Source organism: Physeter macrocephalus, chromosome 8 (genome assembly GCF_002837175.3).
Source record: "Physeter macrocephalus isolate SW-GA chromosome 8, ASM283717v5, whole genome shotgun sequence".
Taxonomy (NCBI): Eukaryota; Metazoa; Chordata; class Mammalia; order Artiodactyla; family Physeteridae; genus Physeter; species Physeter macrocephalus.
The window spans coordinates 146,606,922-146,627,379 of NC_041221.1; the positions used below are offsets into that span (position 1 = coordinate 146,606,922).

The window sequence follows — 20,458 nt, forward strand, 5'->3', positions numbered from 1 at the left end:
TCCCTCCTTCTTGGCTTGGTGCTAATGACAGTTTCGGCTGGTAAGAGCCCAGTGGACTGTGGACGTCTATTCATCAGTGTCTCTCAGAACATAGACTTTGTATGTGAGAGGAAGTGCACTCCTCTTTGTGTGTCTGATGCTCTCAGCCGTCCTCTCTGATGCTAGTGGGTGGTTGGGGGGATGGGACTCGGTCATTTCCTGGAGTCCTGGAGGGTTTCCATTGGGGAGGCACATGGAGACAGTATAACATGGTGGTCATGAGGCAGGCTTTGGAGTCCTGAGACATTGAACAGCTACTAAACCATTTAAGACTCGGTTTCCTCATCCACTAAATGGACACAATAGTGCCTATCTCATAAGGCCATTGCAGGAATGAAATAAGACAAATACATATGATATTCTTAATATAGCACCTGTCACAGGTTAAGTCTCCCTACTGTGTTCATTAGCAGAGGAACACATGGTAACTTGATATGTTTCCTGGGGAAGGGTGCCAACAGCATCACTAACCATCAAGAGATCTGGCCCCTTGTTAGGTGTTAGCAGGTGAGATTAAGTGGTTTCCCTTGCAACATAAAGCAATTGACTTAGGGTTGTAACAAGAACAAGGTGCTGATGGAAGACGGCCAATGCCAAGGAGTCCCCCTCCCACAGGGATAAAATGGCTGGCAGGAGACAAACGATGACAAAGCCTTTATTGGGAGCCATGACACGCAAATTCCTTGCCAGGAGAATAGTGAGTCTTGGGAGCAACAGGGGATATAGCCACGGAAGGATTAATTTGCCTCAAAAGGAATTGCTGGGGCTTCCCTGGTGGCGCAGTGGTTAAGAATCCACTTGCCAATGCAGGGAACACGGGTTCAAGCCCTGGTCCAGGAAGATCCCACATGCCGCTGAGCAACTAAGCCCACGCTCCACAACTACTGAGCCTGCGCTCTAGAGCCCGTGTGCCACAACTACTGAGCCTGTGTGCCACAACTACTGAAGCCCACGCACCTAGAGCCCGTACTCCGCAACAAGAGAAGCCACTGCAATGAGAAGCCCGCGCACCACAGCGAAGACCCAACGCAGCCAAAAATAAATAAATAAAATGAAATTTTTTAAAAAAGGAATTGCTGTGACTTAATAGCTTTATTGAATCCATGGTTTTTAGCCCATTGATTCCTGTTTGCTTTCGTTCAGGGCTATGCAGGAGCTGTGCCATTGCTTTGCCTGGTCATATCGATTAGCCAAGATCCCTCCTGCTGTGGCCTTGTGTTTGTCCTTCTTCACACATGTCACCATTCCCTCCTTGCCCCCTGCTTTGTGTCCTCATTTCCCCCATCCCAGTGACTAGGCTGGACAAATGTACGTGGTCCGGGTAAACCCTCTGAATTCCTTGCCAATTGGAAATAATGGTATCAGGCAGATCAGTGATGCCACCTTGCTTTGGGGCTTTTTGTGCTGGTTATAACCACACTTTTGCTTTAGGATTTGTGTTCTTAAAACCAAGCTTTGAAAAAATAACTTTTAATTTTTGGCCTCTTTTGGAGGATTGTCCTATGTAGCCATACTGGGAGATTTTTAGGAATGTTTTACAAATGGTAGCGTGCACCGGTATCATGCAGAATCTCGTATAAAAGGACATTTCTGGGTCCAAATATTTTGGCTTCGTAGGTTGTTGCCCCCACCTCCTTTATAAATTGAGGTAACCTTCAGATGACATAATAAATTTAACCACCCTGAAGTGAACAATCCGTTGCCATTTAGTACAGTCATAATTTTGTGCCACTCTCACCTCTATCCAGTTCCTAAACATTTTCATCAGGAGACCCTGTATCCATTAAGCAGTCACTCTCCATCCCCATTCCTCCCCAGCCCTTAGCAATCACTAATCTGCTTTCTGTCTCTGTGGGTCTATCTACTCTAGATATTTCATATAGATGGAATCATTCAGCATTTGTCCTTTTGCATCTGGCATATTTCACTTTGCATAGTGCTTTGAGGTTCATCCATGTTATAGAATGTCCTAGTACCATACTCCTTTTCATGGCTGAGTAGTATTTCATTGTATGCACATGTCAAATTTTGCTTATTCATTTAAACAAGGGCCTCCCTTAGTTCTGTAGCACGTTGTCTTTGGTCCATACGTTGGGGATCATTGGCAGTGGAGATCATTGGGTTTGCCCACGGCAGCCTGATGCCTTTTTGGAGTAGAGTTTGGAGAGTGCCAGGCCCCAGCTGCTCACTAGGTGTGGTAGGCCTTTAGAGGTGGACCTAGCAATAGATGACGACGGAATGTCTAGCCTGGCAAGACAGGCATTGTACCAGGGCACAGACGGGGACCCAGGTAAACAGTGCAGAGAAATGCAGATAAGAGAGGCTTGTATTTGCATCCCACCTCTGCCGGCTGGCAGCGGGCAAATTAAAAACTCTCTGAACTCCTATTCCTGATTCGTAAAATGAAATAACAACAGTATCACTCTCATAGCATTGTTGTTTAGATGAAATGAAATAATTTATATTAAGTGCATGGTACAGGGCCTGGCACAGAGTGAGTAAAGTAAAGCCCAAAGTGGCCATGATTTTTATTACTTTTCCAGAAAGGAGTAATGGGCAGTTGGAGGCTGGCACATTACTCAGCAGGGAAATGTTCTCAGCAGGTTGGCTTCTGGTCCACCCTGTAGCATCTGCAAGAGAACTCCCAAGAGCAAGACATGGTCCCTAATGTGGGAAAATAAGGAGGCCCAATTTCCAGGACAGGACACTTAGTCCCAGCAATAAAGCAGGGGGCTTGATTTTAAAATGAGACATACTGTCTGAATGGAAGCAGTATCAAGGCAAAACTGATCAGTATTATCATTGCTGGTCTGATTTTCCTACTAGGCTGTGAGTGCAGGGAGGGAAGGGGTTGTCATTCTTTTTTGCTACACTATTCCTTGCACAAGTGTAGAGTATTCAGTCAATAAATATTTGTTGCATGTGTGGCTGGCTGCCCAGCCAGCTGGCTGCTGTGTTATCTTTCTATTAGCTTAGGACTCCTTAAATTCTTCTGAATCAGTCTCGTACTGTTGGAGGAATATACTCAGCCCCAGGTACGCTTCTATGAGACTATTCAGAAATCTGCTCTAAAATTCTTAAAAATATGCACAACTTTTGATCCAGCAGTTTCACTTCTGAGTATTTAACGTAAGAAAATCCCTAGAGCTCAGAAGGATTATGGCTCAAGAACATTAATTGTGAGATCATTTGGAATAGCAAAAAAGGTGGAAAGAACTTGCTATTCAACAAAAGGAGGATGGGTTAACTGTATTATGATACTTCCATTCAATAAAGTGTTTCAAAGCCATAAAAATAATGAAGAAAATTGTTTAATAACATGAGAGAATATCCAAATTATGTAGTTAGTGAAAACAGCAAGTTGCACAACAATATTTTGGTATAATACCACTCTGTGTTATGTGTGCATGTGTGAGTGTAACATTGGAATGATATAAACTAAAGTATTATCTGTTGCTCTGAGTGATTAAATTAGAGATTATTTTTGAGCTTTTTGAGCCTGTCTGTAATTTCCAATGTTTTTACATTGAATGTGTCATCAGTTAAAATAAGAATGAATGTTATTAAGGATTATGTTCCTGATGAGAAGTTGGGTCTTCTCGCTCGAATGTGTCTGAACCTGCAGAGGGGACCGAATGGCCTCAGCTGTAGGAGTTGGGAAGGGGCTGGGAACAGCAAAGCATCAGGCATAGCTTCTGTAACATTACAACAGCAGGGCATGTTCCTGTTTTACTGAAAGAGAGGATGCTCTGCACCTCCTTTCATCTCATTTACTCCATCCTCTCCTACATGTTAGTGTCAACTTAAGTAAGGGGGTAAACTGAGGCAAGCTCAAATTACCAGAATTTGAGGTTATTCAGGAATAGTAGAGGAATTGTCATTCTGGAAACACACACTATGCTATAGTAAGGTATAGGAGAGTCTGTTGAGGGTTTAGGGTGAGCTGTGTTTATCGGCAAGGAGTGCAAAGAGGGGGAAGTCCAGCCAGAATCCAGGCAGGAAGTTCACTGGCTTGATGATGGGAAGAGATTGTGGGTGGACGTTCATTGATCAGGAGGTAAGTCTTGGTCTTCTGTAAAGTAGGCATTTATGGAAAATCAATCTCTCGGTTAAATTCCATTCTTCTGAGGGCGCGTGAGTTAGATTCTCCATTTCATGTCCTTCAGTTCCATTTTAGATTGAAATCTTCGCATATTGGCATTAAATACACCCAGGCTGTAGGGATTTTCTGGTCTACAAGGTGACTGGATCCATGTTGTGGCTCCTAACTACTGAGATAAACACACACACACTGGTTTCAAAAAGGTAAATTTAAACTTTTCATGGGCTGAATTGGCCATGCAAGTTTATTGTGTCCTGTGTTCTAGAAAATTAAAAGAAGAAAGTCTGGGCTGAGAAAGCATAAATGGAATTAGTATTTCTACCAAAAGAAAAACAAGATGAGCACCAGCTTTTGAGATTTTCAGTTAACTGATTACAAATACCCTCCTGTCCGGGCCTGAGGTTTTGTTCCTGGGCCAAGCAGGTCTGTCACGCTTCATCTTCCTTGAGGTTATGTTCTCCCCAGAGAGTCCTGGGCCCTTTACACTAACATGTGTCCTCTGGTTGCTCTTTGGAAATTCTTCAGCATGTCGGCGTCCTAGATGGGGACGCAATTTAGACTCATGCTGGAACCGCTTCAGAACTTGCAAACCCACAGTGGTGGTGTATTGTAGAGTATGCTTTAAAGCGGAAGGAAAGTTGCTAAAGGGAACATATAGGGAGGAACACCTAACGTGATATGAGATGCAGTTTGACAGGTGAATAGGAGTTCTTCAGGAGTACAAAGAGAACACATCCTCAGAGGCAGAGGGAGCAGGAGGGAATTCAGTGTGTGATAGGAAGAGACCATTATCGACATAGAGGTGTTGCCTCTAAGCAAAGGTGTTGCCAGGACTAGATAAAGAAGGGGCTTGTAATCAATACTCAGGAGTTTGGCATTTTATCCTGAAGCTCATAAATTGCCATTGAAAGATTTTAAGCAAGGGAATAACATTTAGTAGTATGCACACTCTGTCTTTCCTATTAATTTGTGAGTTTCCTGAAGGCAATTGTTTGATTTTGAGACATCTCAGTGGTTGCTCCTCCATTGCCCAGTATAGTCTGTTATTTATAATAACAGCTAAACTTTCATCATGTGTTTACTATGAGTCTGACATTGTGCTAACTGCTTTACGTAGTGTATTATTCAGGGTTCTCCAGAGAAACAGAATCAATCATACTAATATATATGCATATGTATATATAATAATAAATAAACTTATTATAAGGAATTGGATCATGCAATTATGGAGGCTGAGAAGTCCCAAGATCTGCAGCTGGCAAGCTGGACACCCAGGAAAGCCAATGTTTCAGCCCAAATCTGAATGCCAAAAAAGACCAATGTCCCAGCATCAGTAGGTTTTTTGCAGGCAGGAGGAGGAGTTTCCTCTTATTTGAGGGAGGGTCAGCCTTTTTGTTCTATTCAAGACTTCAACTGATTAGATGAGGGCAACACACATTAGGGAGGTCAATCTGCTTTACGCAGTCCACTGATTCAATTGTTAATCTCATCCAAAAACACTCTCACAGACATGCCCAGAATAATGTTTGATAAGCTATCTTGGCACCTCTCTTCCCAACCACCACCATGGCCCAGTCATGTTGATGTATAAGATTAACCATCACACGTGAGTTAAATCATTTAACTTATACAATGATCTTGCAAGGTTATTTCTATTTTTATTCCCGTTTTAAAGACAAGGAAACTAGACCTTGGAAGGTTTATGTCATGTCTCTGAATAACAACAGCTGGTAAGTGATCAAACCCTGATTCAAACCCAGGCAATTGACTCATGGGGCCACATCCTTAACCACTATGCTATAATAAATGTTTTTTTTTTTTTTTTTTTTTTTTTTGTGGTATGCGGGCCTTCCTCTGTTGTGGCCTCTCCCGTTGCGGAGCACAGGCTCCGGACGCGCAGGCTCAGCGGCCATGGCTCACAGGCCCAGCCGCTCCGCGGCATGTGGGATCCTCCCATACCGGGGCGCGAACACGGTTCCCCTGCATCGACAGGCGGACGCGCAACCACTGCGCCACCAGGGAAGCCCCATAAATGTTTTTAAATTAATTTTTTCTAGAGCTCTCATATAGAAATTTAACAAAAATATAATCACTAATCATATGTTAATTACATTGGACATCCATTAATTCCTATAGATGAGAAACTAAATGTACTGTTAACACCAGTCTTCCAACAAATCCATGTTTAATTTTTTTTTTTTCTGATTCTGGAGAAGAAAGACAAGATACGGTGTTTTGCTTAGCAAACACTGGTGAATGTGGTAGGAAATTCGGTTTTCTGTTCACAATGAGTGTCCTAGGTTATACTAGTTGCATTTCAGTAAGAAGTAATCAGTACATTAAGATGATTTCACCTACATGTGAAATCTAAAAAGCAAAACAAATAAGCAAACATAACTAAACAGAAACAGGGTGATAAATACAGAGAACAAACAGGTGGTTGCTAGAGGGGAGGGGAGTGGGGGAAGGAGAGAAATAGGTGAGGGAGAGTAAGATATACAAACTTCCAGTTAAAAAATAAATGAATCACAGGTATCAAATGTACAGTATGGGGAATATGATCAATAATTATGTAATATCTTTGTATGGTGACAGATGACAACTACATTTATCATGGTGATCATTTTGAAATGTATAGAAATGTCAAATCACTATGTTATATACCAGGAGCTAAAAGTGTTGTAGGTCAATTAAACATCAAAAACAAACAAACAAACAAACTCATAAAAAAAAGAGATCAGATCTGTGGTTACCAGAGGCGGTGAGCTGGGTGGAGGGAGGGGAATTGGATGAATGTAGCCAAAAGGTACAAACTTCCAGTTATAAGATAAATAAATACTAGAGATGTAATGTGCAACATGATAAATATAACTAACCCTGCTGTACATTATATATGAAAGTTTTCAAGAGAGTAAATCCTAAGAGCTCTCATCACAAGGAAAAATACTTTTCCTATTTCTTTAATTTTGTATCTGTAAGAGAGGATGGTGTTCACTAAACTTATTGTAGTAGTCATTTCATGATGTATTAAGTCAAATCATTGTGCTGTACACCTTAAATTTCCATAGGGCTTTATGTCAATTATATCCCAACAAAACTGGAAGGAAGGGACTTGCCTGGGGGTGAAGTGGTTAAGAATCCGCCCGCTAATGCAGGGGACATGGGTATGAGCACTGGTCTGGGAAAATCCCACATGCTGCAGAGCAGCTAAGCCCATGCTCCACAACTACTGAGCTTGCTCTCTAGAGCCGGCAAGCCACAGCTACTGAGCCCGCGTGCCACAACTACTGAGCCCGCGTGCCACAACTACTGAAGCCTGCACTCTAGAGCCCGCACGCCACAACTACTGAGCCCATGTGCCTCAACTACTAAAGCCTGTGCGCTGCAGCAAGAGAAGCCACCGCGATGAGAATCATGCACACCGCAACAAAGAGTAGCCCCGCTCTCCACAACTAGAGAAAGCCTGCACGAAGCAACGAAGACCCAACACAGCCATAATTAATTAATTAATTAATTAATTAAAGAAAACAACTGGAAGAAAAAAAAAGATGTGGAGGCAGCCAGGGCTCTTAACATTAAGATATCTGTGTTGTGCAAAGAGGAGACAAATGTAGCCAGCTCGCAGTAAGACTTAATTTCTAGAAAAAAATAACGCTGTGAAATCATTTTCTGGGGACTGTCTTGAGTGTGTTTGAGTGAGGTTAGAGCCAGCGAAACTCATTCCAGAGTATCAGGAGTCATAGGCTCTGTGGGTTGCCTGTCACTAACTAATAAGTGGTATGTCCTGGAAATCTACGCAAATCGAATCTTGCTTTCCTATTGATATTCACAGGTCACTAAGATAGTCTTCAGTGAGCCCTGCTGTCTTTTCTCCCTCTCCCACCCAGTTTTTCTGGGTAGTTTTTATATTTGAAATATACGCCTATATGTGGAAGTAGAGTGCTCTGAATTTGAAGAGTTGATTTAGAAAAGCAAATTTACCTCATCATTTATTATAAGTAGCAACATTTATCGTTATAAATTTCCTTAAATCAGGGCACATATGGATTTATAAGAAAGCATGGGGCAAATTTCTTAAGATACTAGGATGTATTTTCATATCCTATACTTCACTCAAGTATTTAATACTTTGTTATGCAGATATCAATTGATTGTTTTAATACTTTTTCAAAAGCATCCAGAGAATCATAAAGCTATTTCAATTTAGGAGCAGGGGAAGGTAAAAGTAAACAAATAATCTTGTTGGGAGAGTAGCATAATTAGTATTTGGGAGGACATCACCAACATTGTGACATAGGAGGTCTTGAATCTCCCTCCCCGTGTAAATGCACTGAATATAAAACTGTACATGAGTCAGTTCCAAATCCAGAAACTAACTGAATTATTTCTGCATGTTGAGCATCTGAGAAAATACCTCACATCAAAATGAGTAAGAAAGGTTGAGACACTGTCTCACTATAAACCCCATCCCTGGCACAGCACCTTACAATTTGGAGGAATCCCCCAAATCCCAGCTTCTCCCTGAGGAGCAAAGGATTTGGACCACACATATAGCACCCCAACTTTTAGGGTGGAGAAATAGTCCCTGAAATCACCTAGTTTTGAGAGCCAATAAGGCATGCATTCATGAGTCCCATAAGACTGTAGAAAACAAAGAAGCAATTGTTAAATAGATGCACAAGCACACAGCACAGCTCCCCCTTCCCCTGGGCAGAGGGAGTTGTGGAAAATGCAGATTCAATGCAAATCTCTATCAAAATTTCAAGGGCATTTTCCAGAGAAATAGAAAAAAAAAATCCTAAAATTTGTATGGAACCACAAAAGACCCTGGATAGCCAAAGCAATCTTGAGAGAAAACAAAGCTGAAAGCATCACACTTCCTTATAACAAACCGTGAAATAATAGAAAAAATGTGTGTGTGTGTGTGTGTGTGTGTGTGTGTGTGTGTGTGTGTGTCTGCCCCTGGTTCCTGGCACAGAGATCCTAAAACCCTTATCCTGGCACTTATCCTAAGTGATAAGAGCACTAGGAGCAGCTTTTAGTCTAATATTTGGTCTTTGACCCTGGTTCCTAATGCGGAACTCCTAAATTCCTTAAAATTTCCTGTTTGATAGGGTTTCTTTTGTTCTAATGAGGTGACTCTTGGTGGACTCCTGTATAGCTTCAGGATGGGGGCTGACCACCAGAAAGACCAAACCATAATTAGAAGTTTGGAATTTTCATCCTCACTCCCATCCTCCAGGAAGTGTAGAAGAACTAGAGATTGAATTAATGATCAATTGTGCTTTTTTGAAGTAGCCTCTGTAAAAATCCCCACAGTACAGGGCTCAGAGAGCTTCCTAGATCAGTGAACACATGAAGGTTGAGGGAGAGTGGCATACTGGGAAAGAGCATGGGCGCTCTGCACGCTTTCCTACATACCTTGCTCTATGCATGTCTGTCATCTTGCTGTTCCTGAGTTATATCCATTTATAATAAAACAGGAATATAGTTAAGTAAGTGACTTTCCTGAATTCTGTGAACCACTCTAGCAAATTAACCTGAAGAGGGTGTCATGAGAACCTCTGACTTATAGCCATTGATTAGATGCACAAGTAACAACCTGGACTTATGATTGGCATCTGAAGTTGGAGGGCAGTCTTGTGGTTCTGAGCCCTTAACCTGTGGAATCTGATGCTATCTCCAGGAAAATAGTGTCAGCATTGAGTTAAATTGTAGGACACACAGTTGATGTTATGTAGAATTGCTTGATATGTGAAAACAAATACATTTGATGTCAGAAATGAAGTGAAGTACAGTAGAGTAGTGTGAGAGTAAAGGAGAAACACAGGAGAAGTTTGTTTTTCCTACACAGAAACTATATTACAAAGCTATAGTAATCAAAACAGTATGGTATTGGCATAAAAACAGACAACACAGATCAATGGAACACAATTGAGACCCCAGAAATACCCTGCATGTATTGTCAATTAATTTTTTATAAATGTGCCAAAAAATATACAATGGGGAAAGGGCAGTCTCTTCAATAAATGGTGCTGAACAAACTGGATACCCACATGCAAAAGAATAAAATTGGATCCTTATCTTATACCATTTACAAAAATTAACTCAAAATGGATTAGAGTCAAATGTAAGACCTGAAACCATAAAATTCCTAGAAGTAAACATAATAGGTATGCTCCTTGACTTTGGTCTTGGCAATGATTTTTTTGGATTTGACACCAAAGGCAAAGGCGACAAAAACAGAAGTTAGTAACTGGGACTACATCAAACTAAAAAGCTTCTTCCAGCAAAGGAAACGAAATGAAAACGCAGTCTATGGAATCAGAGAAAATATTCACAAACCACTTATCTGATAATGGGTTCATATCCTAAATATACAAAGACTTCAAACAATTCAAGAGCAAAAAACCCAAATAACCCAGTTAAAAAATTGACAAAGGATCTGAATACTTTTTTTTTCCAAAGAATACATAAAAATGGCCAACATCACTAATCATCAGGGAAATGCAAGTCAGAGCCACAATGAGATACTACTACATACCTCGTATGGTGGCTTTTGTTAAAAAGGCAAGAGATGAAAATTGCTGGCGAGGATATGCAGAAGAGGGAACCCTTGTACACTATTGGTGGGAATGTAAATAGGTACAGCCAGTATGGAAAACAGTATGCGGGTTCCTCAGGATTAAAAATATACGTACATACACACAATGGAATATTATTCAGCCTTAAGAAAGAAGAAAATCCTGCCAAGTGCAACAACATGGATGAATCTGGAGGACATTATGCTAAGTGAAATAAGCCAGATGGAAAGAGACAAATACCGCATGATATCACTTATATGTAGAGTCTTAAAAAAAAAAAGTTTGACTTCATAAAAACAGAGAGTAAAATGGTGGTTGCTAGGGTTGGGGGTTGTGGGGAGAGGTTGGTAAAAGGGTACAAACTTTGTTATAAGATAAATAGGATCTGAGGACCTAATATATTACATGGTGACTATAGTTGATAATACTGTATTGTATAACTGAATTTTGCTAACAGAGTAAAATGTGTTCTCATCATAAAAATTATGTGAGGTAATAGATATGTTAATTAGCTAGATGGTGTGAATCCTTTCATAAAGTTTATATATATCAAATCATCATGTCATACACTTTAAATATATTACAATTTTATTTGTCAATTATAAATCAAGAAAGCTGGGAAAATATTTTCATAATTAAGACTGACTCAGCTGAGAGTAACGTTTAGACTTCAGTGGCCAGGCTGGTGGGAAAAGATGGCCTTAGTCTGGGTAATAGTCTAATTTGTCATACCCAAGAATCAGCTCCAAGCTAGAATAAGATCAATGTTCACCACTTAAGGGAATTCAACATAGGCAAATCTTTTTATTTGCAAAGCACTGAACCCATTCAAGCTGGTGCAAGTAAAGGAGAGTTTTAAAAGTTTACAGGGGCATTCACAAAAATGAAATACAGCTGTATACTTTGACCGTTGAACAACACAAGTTTGAACTGCGTGGGTCATCTTACACTGGGTTTTTTTTTTTTCAATAAATGCATTGAAAAGTACTACACTGTCCTCCCCAGTAGGTTGAATCTGCAGATACAGAACCACAGAAACAGAAGGCCAACTGTAAAGTTATACACGGACTTTCGACTGTTTGGAAGGTTAGCACCCTTACCCCCCCCGAGTTGTTCAGGAGTCAACTGTGCTTTGCTTCAGAAAGGCACATGTTTTGCTGAAAAGGTCCTAAGGATTAAGTTTCCTCCACTGTCCATTTTTCTTTCTCTGGTTGCATTAAAAATTGTTGATTGGTTTCTCTCTGTAATATAACTTTCTAAGACAACTTCTTAGTAAGAATGTAGCTGAAAATGACCATCCCATCTATGACTCCACGACTCCACATGACCTTTCAGTCTAAACATACACCCGGGTCGGTTTATCGAGTATTTTTTCTTTTCTTTGTTCAAATTCTCCAGGAAGAGCACTAATTATTTGCTAGCCAATTAATGGCTTGGCTTTCCTTGTGTTGCCTTTTTTGAGTGTTAGGTTGTACAATTGGCTATGACTTGTAATGGAGCACATGCTAAAACACACCTACTTTTATTCACCCCTCAACAGGGGTTGGGAGGGAATTTCTCTGAGAAGAGAATGTGGGCTTACTTCTATCCGAACATTACATCCTACAGTGAGTCTCAGCAGGGCTTCTTCTTTAAGTAGTGCTATTACCCTGAATCACAGAGGTGTCATGTGTCTGTCCCCTGTCATCTCTGTTAAGCAGGACTCAAACCAGTGGCTGGGAGTTTGGGTGAAAGGACTCAGTTACCAGAACAAAGATATTGAGATGTGTGTGGTCATGGCTCCAGCCTAGTAAGCTTAGGTTCAGAACGGGATCCCAGTCTCAGAATGGTAGTGGGTATGCAAATCAGGAACCAACATAGAGGTTGTATCACATGGATGGGCCAACGTGACATGTGTTATAAGAAGGCTTATGACTTACAGCAATGACAGCAAAAGCTACATGGTGCATCAGAATCACCTGGGGAGCTTAATTTCAGGGCACTTGCCCAGACCTAGTGATCTGCTTAGGGAATTCTTTTGGCCAAAATCAGGTGGTGAATCTAATGGCAGATCAGATTTAGAAACCTCTGACTTACTAGGCACCCAGCTGCCTGCATACACTAGATTCTGAGCCAGGCTACAGCAGCAAGAGCCTAGGTTTTCTCACTAGTCTAGGACTCCTTTCTTTAGATCTTTCTGCTGCCTTTAGAGTTGAAGAAGGACATCCCAACATTCTTTTATATCAGAGAAACAGGGTTTGTCTTGGGCTACTATTAGCTTTTATGCCATATGATCAGGCTAGTAGAACTCAGGTTCAATCTTAAGAGATTGAATTTTGAATATACGTGTCCATAGCAAATGGGCTCTATCAATGAAAAAGGTTATATTTTAATAAAATGTTTTTCAGTGACATACAGTGACAAAGACTGTTTATTGCTGTTGTTATATATCTATGCTGCATCTCCTGGGAGTTTTCCTATGAGCTTTCCTAATTCCAGGACCTAGGTTAGTCGCTGAGGCAGGGGGAAAGTAGAGCATGGCAAAAATACCTTGGGTTTTAAAGCTTCCACACCAAAGTGACACACATCAGTATAGTTCATATTTCATTGGCCAAATCAAGCCCTTACTTCACATAGTCAGGGAAATGTAGTCCTACTATGGGCCTGAAAGAAGAGATCCATTCATAAAACCTAGCACAGGGATTTTGGCTTGTTTTCTGCCACACCTCCAGCATTTAGAATAGTGTCTGGCACATGGTAGGTGCTTAAAAATGTGCACTGAATAAACAGAGGAAGGGATAAATATATGAAAGTAAACTAACAACATGTATCATGCAGGGTTAACCTTGGTTCCTGGACACAGTTCTGAAATTATCTTTGTTGGAACATTTTAGGAGATAACTCCAGAAAGGACTACATTTGGGAAAAAGGACTAATTTTCCTAAATGTATAATCAATGTAGATTATTCATGATTGGAAAGCCCTGAGCTTGAGGAGGATATGGGCTGCATGAGTCCCTAGTTGCATTTTATATTGGTATAGGGGTCATTTTTTCATGTTCCTACAAGGGTATTTGGCAGGCCAGTTTGAATAGTTGTCTGATTCTCAAGATATTAAAGTGTGGGAGGTGTAATGGGGGGGTCATTTAGGGATTTCACAATAGAGCTGAGAGTAAAACCACCATAGTGGCAATTACTGTCATGGGGATCCCTTTTGAACCAAAATGATGACCTCTTAGGGTTCACATTAGTTTTTACATGAAATGGCCAAAAGATTGCACTTCGACCATCCTGGGAGACCTGGCTCCCAAATCCGTAGGCACATTAAGATTAAGATTAACTTCCATTTCCCTGCTTTATCCTCAGCAAGCATGGGTCTTCCGAGCTACTTTATGCCAAAAGAAAAATGTTTGCAAGTGCCCCTTCTGTTTCTGGGAAGTCTAAAACCTGCCCATAATTTGGCTAATTTGTAGTTGATCATGGGAAAGATAATGAGTAGGGGAAATTGAGGGAGCAGGGGACAGAGTTGCTAGGAAACAGATTTACTTCTCACATCCAGACAAATAAACTAAAGTAATGGTGTTAATGAGCCCAGTGTCTGACAATCTCAGTTCCAAGGAAGCACAAATACAAAGTCATATTGCCATGAAAAAGCACCAGAGGCAAAGGCTCTGGTGATGAGGGTGGAGCATGGTGTAAATAGTACTTCTTAGAGCAGATTTGCTGATTAAAAAGAGGTACTGGATGGAAAGGGCTTAGCATGGTATCTGCATAGAGAAGGTGGGTGATAAATGTTAGTCAAAATAATTACTAGTGTTATAAATATATATGCCATATTTATAAATAAGTTACTATTAGTCTCATCACCTTCTTATAGGTTCTAGCTCTTCTACTGACTGAAAGCATGTCTTCCATTATGAGTTAAAACTTCTCTGAGTTTTCCTCTCCTCATTTCACCTCCTCTGCATTGATTGTTATAAAGGTTAGTGAGGTTTGGTGTGTGTAAGCAATTTATAAACTTGGATGATTTTTTTTTAAAAATTGCTTGTTTTTAATTGTGGTAAATGCCATAGAACATAGCATTTACTATCTAAACAGTTTTTAAGTGTACAGTTCAGTAGTGTTAACTATATTTACTCGATCTCTTGAACGTTTTCAACTTGTAAAACCTAAACTCTGTCCCCATAAAACAAAAACTCCCCCACCCCCTCTCCCAGCCCCTGGCAGCCGCAATCCTACTCTGGGTCTCTATGTATTTGACTACATTAAATATAAGTGGAATCATACAATATTTATCTTTTTGTACTAGCTTATTTCACTTAGCGTGATGTCTTCATGGTTCATCCATGTAGCAGCATATGTCAGAATTTCCTTATTTTTTAAGGCTGAATAACATTTCATTGTGCGTATAGACCACATTTTCTTCATCCATTCATCCATTAATGGACAATTTGCATTGCTTCCACCTCTTGGCTCTTGTGCGTCATGCTGCAGTGAATATGGTTATACACATATCTCTTCCAGATCCTACTTTCACTTCTTTTGGATAAATACCCAGAAGTAGATAAAAGTCAATCAATTTTATGTCTATAAAGGACATAGTCTGTCCTTATCATTATTGCTAACAGCCACTCCAGGACCCAAGAGGGATTTTTACATAGCTCTTTGGGGTTCCTTCTCTGCTGCTCTCTCCTTTCTCTGCACCTCAAATCCCAGTTGTCTTAGCAGCAGTGAACTCTGATCTTTTTCCTCAATGCAGCAAAACTGTTGCTGTCTGCCTGATTCTCTCTGCATCACAATTTGGAAAATGCCCTCAAGGAAAAAGCTGGTGTGAGTGGGAGGGTTCTACCTCATGTGCTTTCCTTCTGATAGCCCTGCTTTAGTAATTGTCCAATATCTGTAAACAATTTTATATATATATATATATATATATAGTTGTTCAGCTTTTATAGGAGAGATTAAATCTGATACCATCTACTCCATTGAGGGCAAAACTACAATTTATCCTAGGTGTCTAGACACTTTTACTTTATCCTGTTGGGTGAGGAGACAAACAAAAAAATCCTCCAAGCAAACAGACAAATCAAGAAAATCATTACAATTAGGATACATTCTATGAAGAAAAACAAAGGCACTGAAACAGGGGAAAGATGGGGAGGGAGTGCAGGATTTTGGGATATGGTGGTCAAAGGAGGCTGGTTTGAGGAGTTTTAAGTTGAGATTTAAATGGTGAATAGGACCTTACTTATGTGAAGCAGAGGTAGGAGGGGAGAACAAAAGAGCATTCTAAATAGAAGTATAGATTCTGGATAAGTGATGCTGGCCAAAATTTATGCTGCACAAACAAGAGCTAGAGTATTACCTCTCATCAGAGTGCCGTGTCTTTAAATAGATAACACATTATAACTCATAACTAAGAGCAAGGGGTCTAGAGACCTTGAAAGGGGAGGGATAAAGAAGCCAACACTCTGAATGGGGATTGAGTATGGCCAGCATTTGGGGGTATGCTAGCGTGAGTGCTACCTTCAGGTACCCGAAGAGCTATCTTGGGGAAGACAGACAACACTCTAGCACATGGATTGGAAAACTACAGTCAAAGGGCAAAATCCAGCCACACAGCCTGCAAACTATGGATGTATTTTATACATTTTTAACTGATTATATTTTAAACGGTTATATTAGTACTTGTGTAATAGCCTCAATTTTGTTGCTTGGCCCACAAAACAAACTATTTATTATCAGACCCTTTAAGAAAAGTTTGCTGACCCCTTGTTTTGTTTGGGGCAAGGGTTGCTCAGAGACTGAGATTGTCTTTGCCAATAGTTTATTTAGTATAGGTTCACTGTGGGAATTATAATAATTTCACAAGCCAGTAGCATACAGGATAATGTCTCTCAAGTCAATAAAGAAATAACATACTCCAAATCAATGATAGATTAATTACACTACTGTTCCAGGCAAGGAGACATGAAGCAATAAAGTCCAAATTTAGTTGAGATGTGCCTTTCTACCAGTTGGTTCTCAGGGGAGGTGGTTTAGTCAACTGAGAGCTGATATCCAGCTGTCAGCACAAAGAACAAAAGTCACCTGTTGCTACAGCACGTTGCTAGGAAACAGTGGCATCACCGTTGATGGGCTAGATGATCTCTTTCTAGGGGCCATGGCACAGCTTTCATGACTACTAGTAAAAGAATCGCAATTACCAAGGCAGGAGCTAATGCCCCAGGGTCATCAGAGAGCTATTTAGATCAGCAAGGGGTCACCTTGCCCAGACTGAACACTATCCTATAGTCCTTACAAACTCTGAGTGTTTATTGTCTAAACGTCCCCACCATAGTTGCTTCTTCATATGTTCTTGTTAATAAGCCCCCATCTGAGCTCCTGAGTGTTTATGGACAACCACAGATGTGGATGATGACATCCTGACACACAGTTTCACCTGTATATCAAAACAATAACTTCATTCTTGGAAACATCTTCACTCTTAAAAACAACTTCATTTTTGTAATAAACAGGTAGATTTGACATCATACCAAACCACTATACAACACCCTTGCTCTAGATCAATTGCAGGAATTTAATTTGCTGTAGCAAAAGGAATGAGTTAGCAAATTTGGAATCAAAAATTCTCTAAAGGGAAAAGATTTTCCTAGATGGGGCACTGTAGGGGCCTTCCTCAGAGGCCTTCTCCTTACCCCTCATCACACACTGGGTAGTTTTCCATCTACTCAGCCCATGCATGAGAGGATGTCATTTGGCTTCTTGAGAAAAATATGGAGGTGTTGGGCCACCTGGCCAGGAATTTGATTCTGTGAAATTGGACAGTTTTCTTTTTGACAGAGACAACAATTTGGTTTGAAAACACCTAATTAGTGACTGTAAGTAATACATTGTTTCACTGAATTAAATTATTTTATCAGCCCTCCAACTAGCTTTAGGACATAAAGTCCTTGAGTAACACGTTAGTATTTGGAATTAATTTGTTCCAGGTCACCAACAACCAGGGGAAGACTAGCTTACAGTTTATAATAAACTAGGCCAATTTTCCAGAAACTAGGCCATGGGCCCAGGTACTTCAAAAGGAAAATACTAGTTTCAGAGCAGTCTTTCTTCGCACAAACCACCCTGGTGATGGAGCTTCCTGGAATATGGTCTAGACTTCATTCATTTGTTTCTTTATCGGATAAGGAACTCACAGTCCAATGGGGAGACAGATAAAAATAATAATAAGTGTATGTATATGTATAACTGATTCACTTTGTTATAAAGCAGAAACTAACACACCATTGTAAAGCAATTATACTCCAATAAAAATGTTAAAAAATAAAATAAAATAAATAAAAAATAAAATAAAAACTTTGGGTTCAATGCCAAGAAAAATAAATAAAAATAATAATAAGTGTATGGGATATTCACTTAGATTTTGCACTGTAAGGGAGGAAAAAGTTTTCCTTGACCCTCCTAAGGTCCCTGATTGTGTCTGAAAATTAAATTGATAAAGACAGATTAACAGGAAAACAACATATCAATACAGAATTTTTTGAATTTTTACATGTATATGGGAGTCTTCACAAGAGAGTGAAGATTCTAAAACATGACCAGAGCAGGAAGGTTTTGTACCTTTTAGACAAAGAAAGAATACATTTGTGAAGAATTGACAAGACAAAGGGATTTGAGCTAGGGATAGTCCAATTAGGACTAGGTAGTGATAAAGGTTAGCTTAACAAGGTTGGTTTGCAGATTCCTCTGGGCTGTTAAGAGTCTGTCTCTAGAAAAAGAAGGATTTATATTCTGTCTTTAGACAGAAATGGAGTTTCTTCTGTGTTTACTGCTTCTTGATTGCCTTCAGCTCAGTACAGTTTTATGTTGAAGAGACACATTTTGGGGTGACATATTCTGTTTTCCTTCAGTGTGTATAGCATTATGTCCAGAGCACTGTAAACCATAGAACAGACATATAGTTTGACTTTGACGGAGGCCAAAGAAATTTTTATGGAGAAGATGGCACCTGGATAAAATTTTAAAAAATAGTGAGAGATTATTCACATGAAGGGAGTGGGGCAGTTGTGGCAAATGTTTGGGTGGGAGAATTTAGGCAGTAAAGAGGCTGAGCCATGAGAAAATTTAATGCATTTAGAAAACTTTAGAAAATTCTCTGTGACAAGATGAGAGTGGGAAGAAATGAGCCTACAGTGTCAAAAAATGGCAGAGCCCTGCTATACTAAGGAGTTTGCATTTCACCCCAAGGGCAGTGGAGAGCTACTGAAAGATATTAACAGTGACATAATTATATCTGAATTAAAAAATACATATTGTTCTGGTAGCACAACTCATTGTCTGAGCGAAGAACAGAAGCCCTCAGGCAGCCTACATGCAGAGGTGGGCCGAATCCAAAGCTGAACCCCAGGAGCTGCGTGAACAAAGAAGAAAAAGGGAAATTTCTCCCAGCAGCCACAGGAGTAGCAGATTAAGTCTCCACAATCAACTTGATGTACACTGCATCTGAGGAATACCTGAATAGACAACAAATCATCCCAAAAATGAGGTGGTGGACTTTGAGAGCAATGAAATATATATATTTTTCCTTTTTCTCTTTTTGTGAGTGTGTTTGTTTCTTTGTGTGATTTTGTCTGTATAGCTTTGCTTTTACCATTTGTCCTAGGGTTCTGCCTGTCCTTTTTTTTTTTATAAAGTATAGTCTTTAGAGCTTGTTATCACTGGTGGATTTGTTTTTGATTTGGTTGCTCTCTTCTTTCTTTCTTTCTTAAATCTTTTCTTACTTTTTAATTTTTTTTTAATAATTATTTTTTATTTCAATAACTTTATTTTATATCTTTCTTTCTTTTCTTTTCTTTTCTTTCTTTTCTTTCTTTCTTCCTTTTCTTCTGAGCCATGTGGCTGACAGGGTCTTGGTGCTCCGGCTTAGTGTCAGGCCTGTGCCTCTAAGGTGGGAGAGCTGAGTTCAGGAAATTGGTCCACCAGAGACCTCCCAGCTCCATGTAATATCAAACAGCCAAAGCTCTCCCAGAGATCTCTATCTCAATGCTAAGACCAGCTCCACTCAACGACCAGCAAGCTACAGTGCTGGACACCCTATGCTAAACAACTAGCAAGACAGGAACACAACCCCACCTATTAGCAGAGAGGCTGCCTAAAATCATAAGTTCACAGACACCCCAAAACACACCACTTGACATGGTCCTGCCCACCAGAAAGGCAACGTCCAGCCCCATCCACCAGAACACAGGCACTAGGCCCCTCCACCAGGAAGCCTACACAACCCGTGAGCCAACCTTAGCCACTGGGGGCAGACACCAAAAAAATGGGAACTATGAATCTGCCTCCTGCAAAAAGGAGACCCCAAACACAGTAAGTTAAGCAAAATGAGAAGACAGAGAAACACACAGCAGATGAAGGAGCAAGGTAAAAACACACCAGACCAAACAAATGAAGAAGAAATAGGCAGCCTACCTGAAAAAGAATTCAGTGTAATGATAGTAAAGATGAACCAAAATCTTGCAACGAGAATGGAGAAAATACAAGAAACATTTAACAAGGACCTAGAAGAACTAAAGAGCAAACAAACAATGATGACAACACAATAAATGAAATTAAAAATTCTCTAGAAGGAATCAATAGCAGAATAATTGAGGCAGAAGAACGAGTAAGTGACTTGGAAGATAAAATAGTGGAAATAACTACTGCAGAGCAGAATAAAGAAAAAAGAATGAAAAGAATTGAGGACAGTTTCAGAG

At 40.1% G+C, this 20,458-nt stretch overlaps 1 long non-coding RNA gene across 1 annotated transcript in view; it reads left to right on the forward strand.

Moving 5' to 3' along the window:
• Positions 1-20,458, forward strand: part of LOC129392354 (uncharacterized) — a 272,138-nt gene that overhangs the window by 237,865 nt on the left and 13,815 nt on the right. Inside the window, exon 3 of the long non-coding RNA XR_008618146.1 lies at positions 19,028-19,248. This is a non-coding gene — a long non-coding RNA (uncharacterized lncRNA). The remainder of the gene's footprint in view (positions 1-19,027; positions 19,249-20,458) is intronic.